The sequence below is a fragment of the Triticum aestivum genome, chromosome 1D (assembly GCF_018294505.1).
Source record: "Triticum aestivum cultivar Chinese Spring chromosome 1D, IWGSC CS RefSeq v2.1, whole genome shotgun sequence".
Classification (NCBI taxonomy): domain Eukaryota; kingdom Viridiplantae; phylum Streptophyta; class Magnoliopsida; order Poales; family Poaceae; genus Triticum; species Triticum aestivum.
In genome coordinates, this window is record NC_057796.1 from 455,578,438 (window position 1) to 455,588,199 (window position 9,762).

Below are 9,762 nucleotides of genomic sequence, written 5' to 3' on the forward strand. Positions count from 1 at the left end.
AGAGAGAAGGGACAATGTTACTATCCTTTTACCACACTTGTGCTTCAAAGTAGCACCATGATCTTCATAATAGAGAGTCTCTCATTTTGTCACTTTCATATACTAGTGGGAATTTTTCATTATAGAACTTGGCTTGCATTTTCCAATGATGGGCTTCCTCAAAATGCCCTAGGTCTTCGTGAGCAAGCGAGTTGGATGCACACCCACTTAGTTTCCTTTGTTGAGCTTTCATATACTTATAGCTCTAGTGCATCCGTTGCATGGCAATCCCTACTCACTCACATTGATATCTATTGATGGGCATCTCCATAGCCCGTTGATACGCCTAGTTGATGTGAGACTATCTTCTCCCTTTTTGTCTTCTCCACAACCACCATTCTATTCCACATATAGTGCTATGTCCATGGCTCACGCTCATGTATTGCGTGAAGATTGAAAAAAATTTGAAAATGTCAAAAGTATGAAACAATTGCTTGGCTTGTCATCGGGGTTGTGCATGATTTAAATACTTTGTGTGGTGAAGATAGAGCATAGCCAGATTATATGATTTTGTAGGGATAACTTTCTTTGGCCATGTTATTTTGAGAAGACATGATTGCTTTGTTAGTATGCTTAAAATATTATTATTTTTATGTCAATATTAAACTTTTGTCTTGAATCTTTCGGATCTTAATATTCATACCACAATTAAGAAGAATTACATTGAAATTATGCCAAGTAGCACTCCGCATCAAAAATTCTGTTTTTATCATTTACCTACTCGAGGACGAGCAGGAATTAAGCTTGGGGATGCTTGATACGTCTCCAACGTATCTAAATTTTGATTGCTCCATGCTATATTATCTACTGTTTTGGACATTATTGGGCTTTATTATTCACTTTTATATTATTTTTGGGACTAACCTATTAACCGGAGGCCCAGCCCAGAATTGCTGTTTTTTGCCTATTTCAGAGTTTCGCAGAAAAGGAATATCAAACGGAGTCCAAACGGAATGAAACCTTCGCGAACGTGATTTTTAGGAAGATTATGATCCGGGAAACTTGGACCCTACGTCAAGAAACAAAGGAGGAGGCCACGAGGTAGGGGGGCGCGCCTACCCCCCCAGGGCGCGCCCTCCACCCTCGTGGGCCCCCTGTTGCTCCACCGACGTACTCCTTCCTCCTATATATACCTACGTACCCCCAAACGATCAGATATGGAGCCAAAAACCTAATTCCACCACCGCAACCTTCTGTACCCACGAGATCCCATCTTGGGGCCTGTTCCGGAGCTCCGTCGGAGAGGGCATCCATCACGGAGGGCTTCTACATCAACACCATAGCCTCTCCGATAAAGTGTGAGTAGTTTACTTCAAACCTTCGGGTCCATAGTTAGTAGCTAGATGGCTTCTTCTCTCTTTTTGGATCTCAATACAATGTTCTCCCCCTCTCTCGTGGAGATATATTTGATGTAATCTTCTTTTTGCGTTGTGTTTGTTGAGACCGATGAATTGTGGGTTTATGATCAAGATTATCTATGAACAATATTTGAATCTTCTCTGAATTCTTTTATGTATGATTGGTTATCTTTGCAAGTCTCTTCGAATTACCAGTTTGGTTTGGCCTACTAGATTGATCTTTCTTGCAATGGGAGAAGTGCTTAGCTTTGGGTTCAATCTTGCGGTGTCCTTTCCCAGTGACAGTAGGGGCAGCAAGGCACGTATTGTATTGTTGCCATTAAGGATAACAAGATGGGTTTTTTTTATCATATTGCATGAATTTATCCCTCTACATCATGTCATCTTGCTTAAGGCGTTACTCTGTTTTCATGAACTTAATACTCTAGATGCATGCTGGATAGCGGTCGATGAGTGGAGTAATGTAGTAGATGCAGGCAGGAGTCGGTCTACTTATCTCGGACGTGATGCCTATATACATGATCATACCTAGATATTCTCATAACTATGCACAATTCTGTCAATTGCTCAACAGTAATTCGTTCACCCACCGTAAAATACTTATGCTCTTGAGAGAAGCCACTAGTGAAATCTATGGCCCCCGGGTGTATCTTCATCATATTAATCTTCCAATACTTATTTATTTCCTTTTCTTTTTACTTTGCTTTTATTTTACTTTGCGTCTTTATCATAAAAATACCAAAAATATTATCCTATCATATCTATCAGATCTCACTCTCGTAAATGACCGTGAAGGGATTGACAACCCCTTATCGCGTTGGTTGCGAGGATTTATTTGTTTTATGTAGGTGCGAGGGACTCGCGCGTAGCCTCCTACTGGATTGATACCTTGGTTCTCAAAAACAGAGGGAAATACTTACACTACTTTGCTGCATCACCCTTTCCTCTTCAAGGGAAAACCAACGCAGTGCTCAAGAGGTAGCAGGTATCATTTGTCTCATTTTCAGTTCTTTTCAATGGTGAGAAACTTGACCCTTTCAAACCAACTAGAGGAATCCCGCAAGGAGACCCAATCTCCCCCTACTTATTCTTGATTGCAGCAGAGGGCCTTTCGTGCCTCCTGAAATCCAGTTCTTAGTCATCATTAGCAGGTATCAAGGTGGCCCCCACGGCTCCAACCATTAACCACCTTCTATTTGCAGATGACAACCTGTTGCTTTTCAAGGCGAGTGTAGAGGGAGCAGTTGCAGTGTCAAACCTGCTAGAGAAATACTGTGACGCTTCAGGGCAGAGGATAAACCATGATAAATCCTCTATATTTTTCAGCAAAGGGTGTCCAGGCCCCACCAGAACAGAGGTGAAGAATTCTCTACAGGTCCAAAATGAGTCTTTGTCTGATCGTTATCTGGGAATGCCAACTGATGTTGGTCACTCAAAGAACGGAACGTTTAAATATCTGAGAGATAGAGTATGGGAAAAGGTTAAAGGTTGGATGGAGAAGCTGTTGTCCTCAGCTGGAAAAGAAGTACTGATTAAGTCTGTGGCACAAGCGATACCTGTTTATTCCATGGCATGCTTCCGATTGCCAAGAGGGCTTTGCGAGAACATCACATCAATCATAAGGCAATTCCGATGGGGCAGTAAGCAGGGAAGAAGGAAGCCCAGTTTGGTGGCATGGGACGTGATGACTAGACCGAAACATATGGGTGGCCTCGGCTTCCGTGACATGGAGATATTTAACCTGGCACTTCTGGCGCGTCAGGCATGGCGGACAATGACCAGAACTCTCACTAAGCTCAAGGATCCTCAAATCAGTTTACTTTCCAAACTGCTCTTTGCTAGATGCTGAGTTGGGATCTCATCCGTCGCAGATTTGGAGGGCTATTTTGGATGGCCGGGACATTTTGGCGCAGGGCATTATCAGAAGGATTGGAGATGGAGAAACCACGGACATTTGGGAACACAACTGGATCCCGAGGAAGAGTGTTAAAAGGCCTATAACATCTTTGATACAGCATCCGCCGAATAGAGTTGCTCAACTGATTAATGCTTCTACTGCGTCTTGGAATGAAGGACTAGTTCGGTCTATCTTCACTCCCTTTGACTCTGAGGAAATTCTCAAAATACCACTATGTACACGCACAGTATCAGACTTCTGGGCATGGCATGAGGAACCACGTGGAATTTTTAGCGTTCGCTCGGCGTACCGTATGATCTTGAGGACAAAATTCAATAAAGAGGCGTGGTTGCATGAGGCTGAGGGATCGTCGTACGTTTAGCATGAGAGCAAGCAATGGAGCAGCATCTGGCACATTCAAGTACCTTCAAAGCTTAGGATGTTTGTGTGAAGGTTAGCTAGGCAGTCCATGCCTACTGGCGAGCTGTTGATGCACCGTCATATGTCGACGGAGGATACATGTAATCTTTGTGGGGCAAGGGACACATGGAGGCATGCGCTACTTACTTGCCCGATGTCCAGCAGTGTTTGGACGTTGGCTCCTGAACAGCTTGTGCAACATCTGGTTGATCGACAAGAGGAGAGCCCGAAGGACTGGCTTTTTGCACTACATGAGATACTAATAAGGAAGAATTTGTACGGCTTGTTGTCACCTCATGAGCAATCTGAGGAGCGAGAAGGAAAGCAATCCATGAGGATATTTTCCAGTCACCATTGTCAATCCACAGCTTCATCACACGATACTTGACCGAACTATAAGTGTTGAATACAGTGTCGTCGAGGCCGGTGCTAACGAAGGCCCCAAGACCTACTGTTTAGCAGCCGCCGGTCGCAAACAGTGCAAAAGTAAATGTTGATGCTACTGTACCTCAGCACAGAAGATACAATGTTGATGAAATAATAGATCACTCGTCGTCTTTTGATTCTTGTAAGTTTAGCCATGAATTTAGGAGCTCAAATTTTGAGGCTCACAATTTAGCGAAGCATGCACTTTCACTAGAGGTTGGCCGTTATGTTTGGTTAGGCCATCCTGAAAATCTTTCTTTCGTCCGCGTAAACATTGTGACAATTTAATAAAAGCTTCGCAAGATTGTCTCACAAAAAAAAAAGAATCTACTACCCCTGTAAAAAAATAGAAGGCAAATCCAACTCAGCATATTAGCCGTCTAATCTACGCTCTAAAGGCCTAAAATCACCGTAAACAAAAACTGAATTCTCCCTCGCTCGATCCCCCCTGGCTAACGAAACTCTCACAAAAAGAAAAACCGCACGCACGCCCCTTCTCCCCCAACCGCTCGACCCCGCCGCCGCCCCTTCACGCTCCGCGCCTGCCCTCCGCCCCGTCGCCGCACCTGCTGCGGCCGCGCCTGCTCCGCCCCGCCTCCGCCGCTGCCCCTTCACGCCCCCGACACCCTCCACGCCGCCGTGCGCAGAGGCTCGGGACGCCCCCGACCGGCGCCGACGGCCGAGCGGCGCCTCCCGCAGGGGGGCCTGGCCGCGGCAGCACGCCCACGACCGACCGACGCCTCGGCCTGGGATTGCCGGCGGTGCCCTGGGGTTGGTGTTGGGGTTGCTTACTGCCGACTCCGACGGCGAGGCCTCCGGTCCAGATGTTGCTGCCTGCTGGACACGCAAACTGAATTCTCCGGTCAGCCATCTTGGTCTCTTATTATTTTTCCTCGTCTATATTCATCTATACAAGATTGAGTAGAGGGCCTCTCGATTGTCACAGTGCCATTAGGCATAACGCTACTCATTTGTTTTGCATCTTCGGTTGTTAGCTTAATACAATTCGCATGCTTCCCGGTTATCTTCAGGATGTTGAGTAGTGATTTCTGACACATTATCTCTATACAAAGTATAAGATCGGCCATGAAAGGAATTGGGGCAAGGGGCAACTATGTGTCACCTTCCACATGCCCGACTAGCCAGCGTGTGTTCGTGCGTGCGTGCACATGCCCACATGCCCAACGGTGTGCGTGCGTGCGTGCCTGGCTTGCTGCTGGGTGCTCGGCTGTTGATGGCCTGATGCTGCTGCTTTGCTGTATATTTTTGTATAGTGTATGTATCTTGTATGCAGGTAATCCTTGTTCTATATTGACGTTGTTGCTTGCTGCTGCTGAGCTGCAGATGTTGCTGCTCTGCTGGCTAGGGAGGGAGTCGAGCGACATACTGACACATGACATTCAATTATGAGGATTGAGGAAATTAACATTATTCAGTCATCGAGGATTTGGAAAGGGGCAGTATTTTGATCTCCTGGTCATGGACATGGAGCCATGGATTATACCAACGAACATCCTAAATTGGTCCAACTATGTGGGATTGACCCGTTTTGAGCTGGACAAAGTTGATGTACATAACTTTTTTTGGGGAATTCTGAACTGATGTGTGCCACAACTAGAATCTTTTACAAAGGAAGGAAGATGGATGTATCTGGTACTGTCTTCTTTTATTTAATTTTTCTCTTTGCAGCCAAGAAGGTATAATGCATCCTTGAGAACTACAGTGATAAGGACTAAGGTACATGTTAATTTCATCTTATCTTTCAGATTTTTATTTTAATTTTATATATAGATCATTATTACCTCCGTGCAATATTCCCAAAACTTGTATATTGTAGTTGGATTTTGGTTCATCGTGCCTCAGACTGGCATGTTCTTTTATATTTTAGTAGGATGGTTTGACATGGTAACTAAGCAATATTTTAATGGTATTGCCCTGTGCCCTTGTTACAGTTCTAAAAAAGGAAGTGATGATTTAATTTGCATTTTCTGAAATTTCTCGAGGTTGTTTTTCTTGAATAATGGTTCTACCTTTTTAGGTGAAACTGCTGGTTCCAACTTCCAACTTGATATGCCTTCCTTTCAATTTGTTTTACTATACCCAGCGCATAAGCATCAGAGTTTAAGCCGGAGTAGGGGCCTGCTAGAGATGGAGCTTGTCGTAGAGTAGAGGGAAGGTATACTTTATCGCCTCTACTATCTCACATGTGATAGAAGTAATTGGGTTCGTTATTAGCACAAGGCATAACAAATCTATCAGGTGTGGGGACAAACCAAACGGCCCCCGCGTCGCTCCGCACGAGCGACACGGGCGGCGACCCAAACCACCACCGACAGCCGCTTCCGCCGTTGTCTCCCCCCCTCGCCGCCGCCGGAATGCACCGCCGGGCAAAGCCTGTGTGGCAGCGGCGGCGGCGGGGCTTCTTCTCCAGGGCGCGGGTGGCCTGTGGCTGGCTCGTGCGGCGCCAGCGCATGGTCGTCGCGAGCTCTACGCCGGCGGGCTGGAGCTCGTCTGCTCCGGCGGGGGCGACGGATCCGGGGCCTTCGCGCCCAGATCTGGTGGTGTGCAGGCGTGGCCGGCCTGCAGCGGCGGCTCTGGCGCCGTGGGGTGATGGCTCGGCAGCGCGCATCTGGCGTCGGCTGCGGACGGCGGAAGGGACGCCGGGGCGGCGGCCTCGGCCCGGGCTCCAGCGTGGCTTGGGCGTGGACGGCGTGCGTACGCCCGGTGGCGGCTCGGATCCGGCTAGTGCGCGTGGGGCGCGGTGACCGGCCAGGCGCGACGACGGCAGGCGCGCGGCGGGCGCAGTGATCGCTGAGCGTGGCGGGTGGGCTTCTCTAGGGTGCGAGGTGTGCTGTGGAGGGACTTCCTGCTCGCTGCTCTGCTGCTTCGCCTGTGCAACTCCGATTGGATCTGATGCGAGGTGCATCGATCTGGATGCTGCGCTTCGCGATGTGGCTTTGGTCGCTGCGGTGGTGGTGGCTACGGTGGTGCTGCGGTGGTGGACGGCGGCTTCGGCCAGGGGGTGGTGCGTGTCTGGTCGCGGTGGATCGTGGGATCCCGCGGCCAGAATGAGGTCGGCCTTAGCAGGTGGTGGCGGGTGGGCGGCGGTCGGTGGTGGCAGGTGGTCGGCGCATCTCCGGGAGAAATCTTTGCTCCGGCCTTCTTCGGAGCCGGCGACGGCGGCGCCCGCGGGTGCCGTGATCTTTCTTGGAAGCGTCGTCGTGGAGGTATGCTCCTCCCCACGGCTTGGGCTTCGGAGGGAAACCTCAGATCTGCTGGATCGGGCGATGGAGGCGTCTTCGCGTCTTTCTCCTCCTTGGGGGCATCGTCTCGGAGCCGGCTACGACTGAGAGACTGGTGGATGGCGGCATCTTCGCCGTGGATGGCGGCATCTTCGCCGTGTGGTTTGCTGAGGCGGGGCGCTGGTTTCTGTTTGGCAACGATGATGGCGTCAAGAGGAGCTCGGGTCGCGGCGTGGACTTCGGTAGTCGGTTCTTCCCGGCGTGTCCGAGGTGCTCTTAGGGCACGGTCGGCGCAAGTCCTGCATATTTCATTGGTGAGGCTCGTCGTCAAAGTCGGAGCTGTCGGTTGCTTGCGCATGTGGCCATCCGGTGGCACGTGCCGTCGTGGCTTTGTCCCATGTCGGTGGCCAGGTTGGCCGGTGGTGCCCATGCCATGTGGGTTGAGTTTGTATCGGTTTTAGCCCGGTTTTCCGTCAATTAACCAGGCAATTCCCTTCTTCTTAATCAATGAAAATGGCAAATCTTTTGCCTCGTTTCGAAAACAAATCTATCAGGTGTACGAGTTCTGAAATGTAAAGATGAGGACAATGAGTAATGACAAGCTTGTTGTTGCTCTGTTGTACATATGAACCACTAGATAAAGGGAAACAGAGAGCTGCCAGCCCATACTTCAGACTAAAAGCCATTAGGATTAAATTTCACTGGTCCTGCCATACTTCAGACTGAAAGTACATTTAGGGTCTTAGCTAACCAGGAGCACAAGTGAGCACAATGATGAATTCACTTATTCTGAGAATTTTGTGATGCTTGGTGAGAATGAAAGAGGGAAAACATAGTTTCCTTTATGAGTATGATGCAGGATTATCACTTATGCAGTTTCATACTTGTACTGAAATCTTACTTTACTTGAATCTCGATTCTGTTTCAAGCATGCTTTGTTGAATTCTCATTGGTTTCATGGTCTCTACAAAATAAAACATCCACTTTAGTTCTCAACTTCTCATTGGTTTCATGGTTTCCAGGAAACAAAACATCCACTGTGTCAATCACTCAAGATGGAGGTGCATGCAGTTTTCCTGAAAGTTAAGTCTGAGGTAGTCAACAATACATATGCATATATGAATACGTCTCCTGGACTTGAACTTCGATTAGTGAAAAGACACTTTCAACTTTGTCAGTTTCATTCACACATTGTTGTGATCTAGAAAGCATACCAAAAATTGCTTTTTGAAAATGCGCTTGGCTCTGAACATGTATGGATCCCAGTGCACCATTTCACTTAATTTTGGAGAAATATGATAATACCCATGGCATTTGGTGCCGGCTGATCCTGACGGTGTGGCATTCGACCTTTTCAGAGCCTGCTCCTACATAAAGCTGGGTGACGGGACGACGGCCAATTTCTGGGAGGACAAATGGTTGCCGGGTGGGCGTTCCGTCTAGGACCTGGCACCAACACTGCTCAATTTTGTGCCCAAGAGATGTCGCACGGTGGCCTACGTCCTGTCCAACAAAAACTGTATATCAGAGACATCAAGGCCTCTCTGAGCCGGCGTTGGCCCAATATTTCCTCTGGGACGTTATCGCAGAGGTGATCACTTCGCCGGACATCCCCGACTGCGTGGCTGGGCGAATGCTGATTTTCCAATTCCAGGGGGCGGTTTCACTAGCACGGAGAAGTGGTGGATCAAAGCAAGAAAGGCTGCGCCCAAAGCCTTTGAGGAAGGATTTCGACACTAATGACGATCCTGGTGCACTAGAGGTTGTGGAAAGAGAGAAACACGAGGATCTTTAATGGTGTCTCTAGCTCTGTTCAGAAGGTCTTTGAAGTCATTCTATAGGATTTTAGGATGTGCCTAGCTGCTGGCTGTTTCTATCAGTTTGTGTAATTTCTGCTCCTGTTGTATTTGTAGTCGTCAGCAACATCATCTCCGTGTGGCGGAGCTTCCTGTAACTCTCCTTTTCTATCTTAATAAAGATCGGCCAATGCCTTTGGAGTTGTCGTCTGTCACCCTCATTGCCCCCTTTATCTCCGGTTCGATGTGTCAGAGCAACTCTAGCAGACCCTGCATCCATCCGGCCCGCAAAACGTGTTTGCAGTTTGCGGAAAAACGCGTTTGCGGGCCTACGCGCACGGCCGCAGATGCAGACCCCGCATAATGGACCCGTGAAAAAGGATATTCGCGGAATATGCTTTTTTGCGGATCGGCTTTGCGGGGTCTGTGGCGCAGCTCCTCCCAGCCCAGAAAACCTAAATTTGCATTTTAATTTGATCTAGTATAATGCAATTTTTTTGCTTTTTCAACAACATTGGATACATAAGACATCACCAAATCTTTGCTAGAATAGCAAGACCAAAGAAAACAAGAACCACAAGTAT

The 9,762-nt window shown here is 48.1% G+C and overlaps 1 long non-coding RNA gene across 1 annotated transcript; it reads left to right on the plus strand.

Moving 5' to 3' along the window:
- The first annotated feature begins 4,602 nt into the window (after nucleotides 1-4,602).
- On the plus strand, nucleotides 4,603-9,384 carry LOC123182897 (uncharacterized). The gene is made up of 4 exons (XR_006492362.1): nucleotides 4,603-5,002; nucleotides 5,485-5,877; nucleotides 8,405-8,476; nucleotides 8,741-9,384. It is a non-coding gene; the product is annotated as an uncharacterized lncRNA (long non-coding RNA).
- Nucleotides 9,385-9,762: the final 378 nt, after the last annotated feature.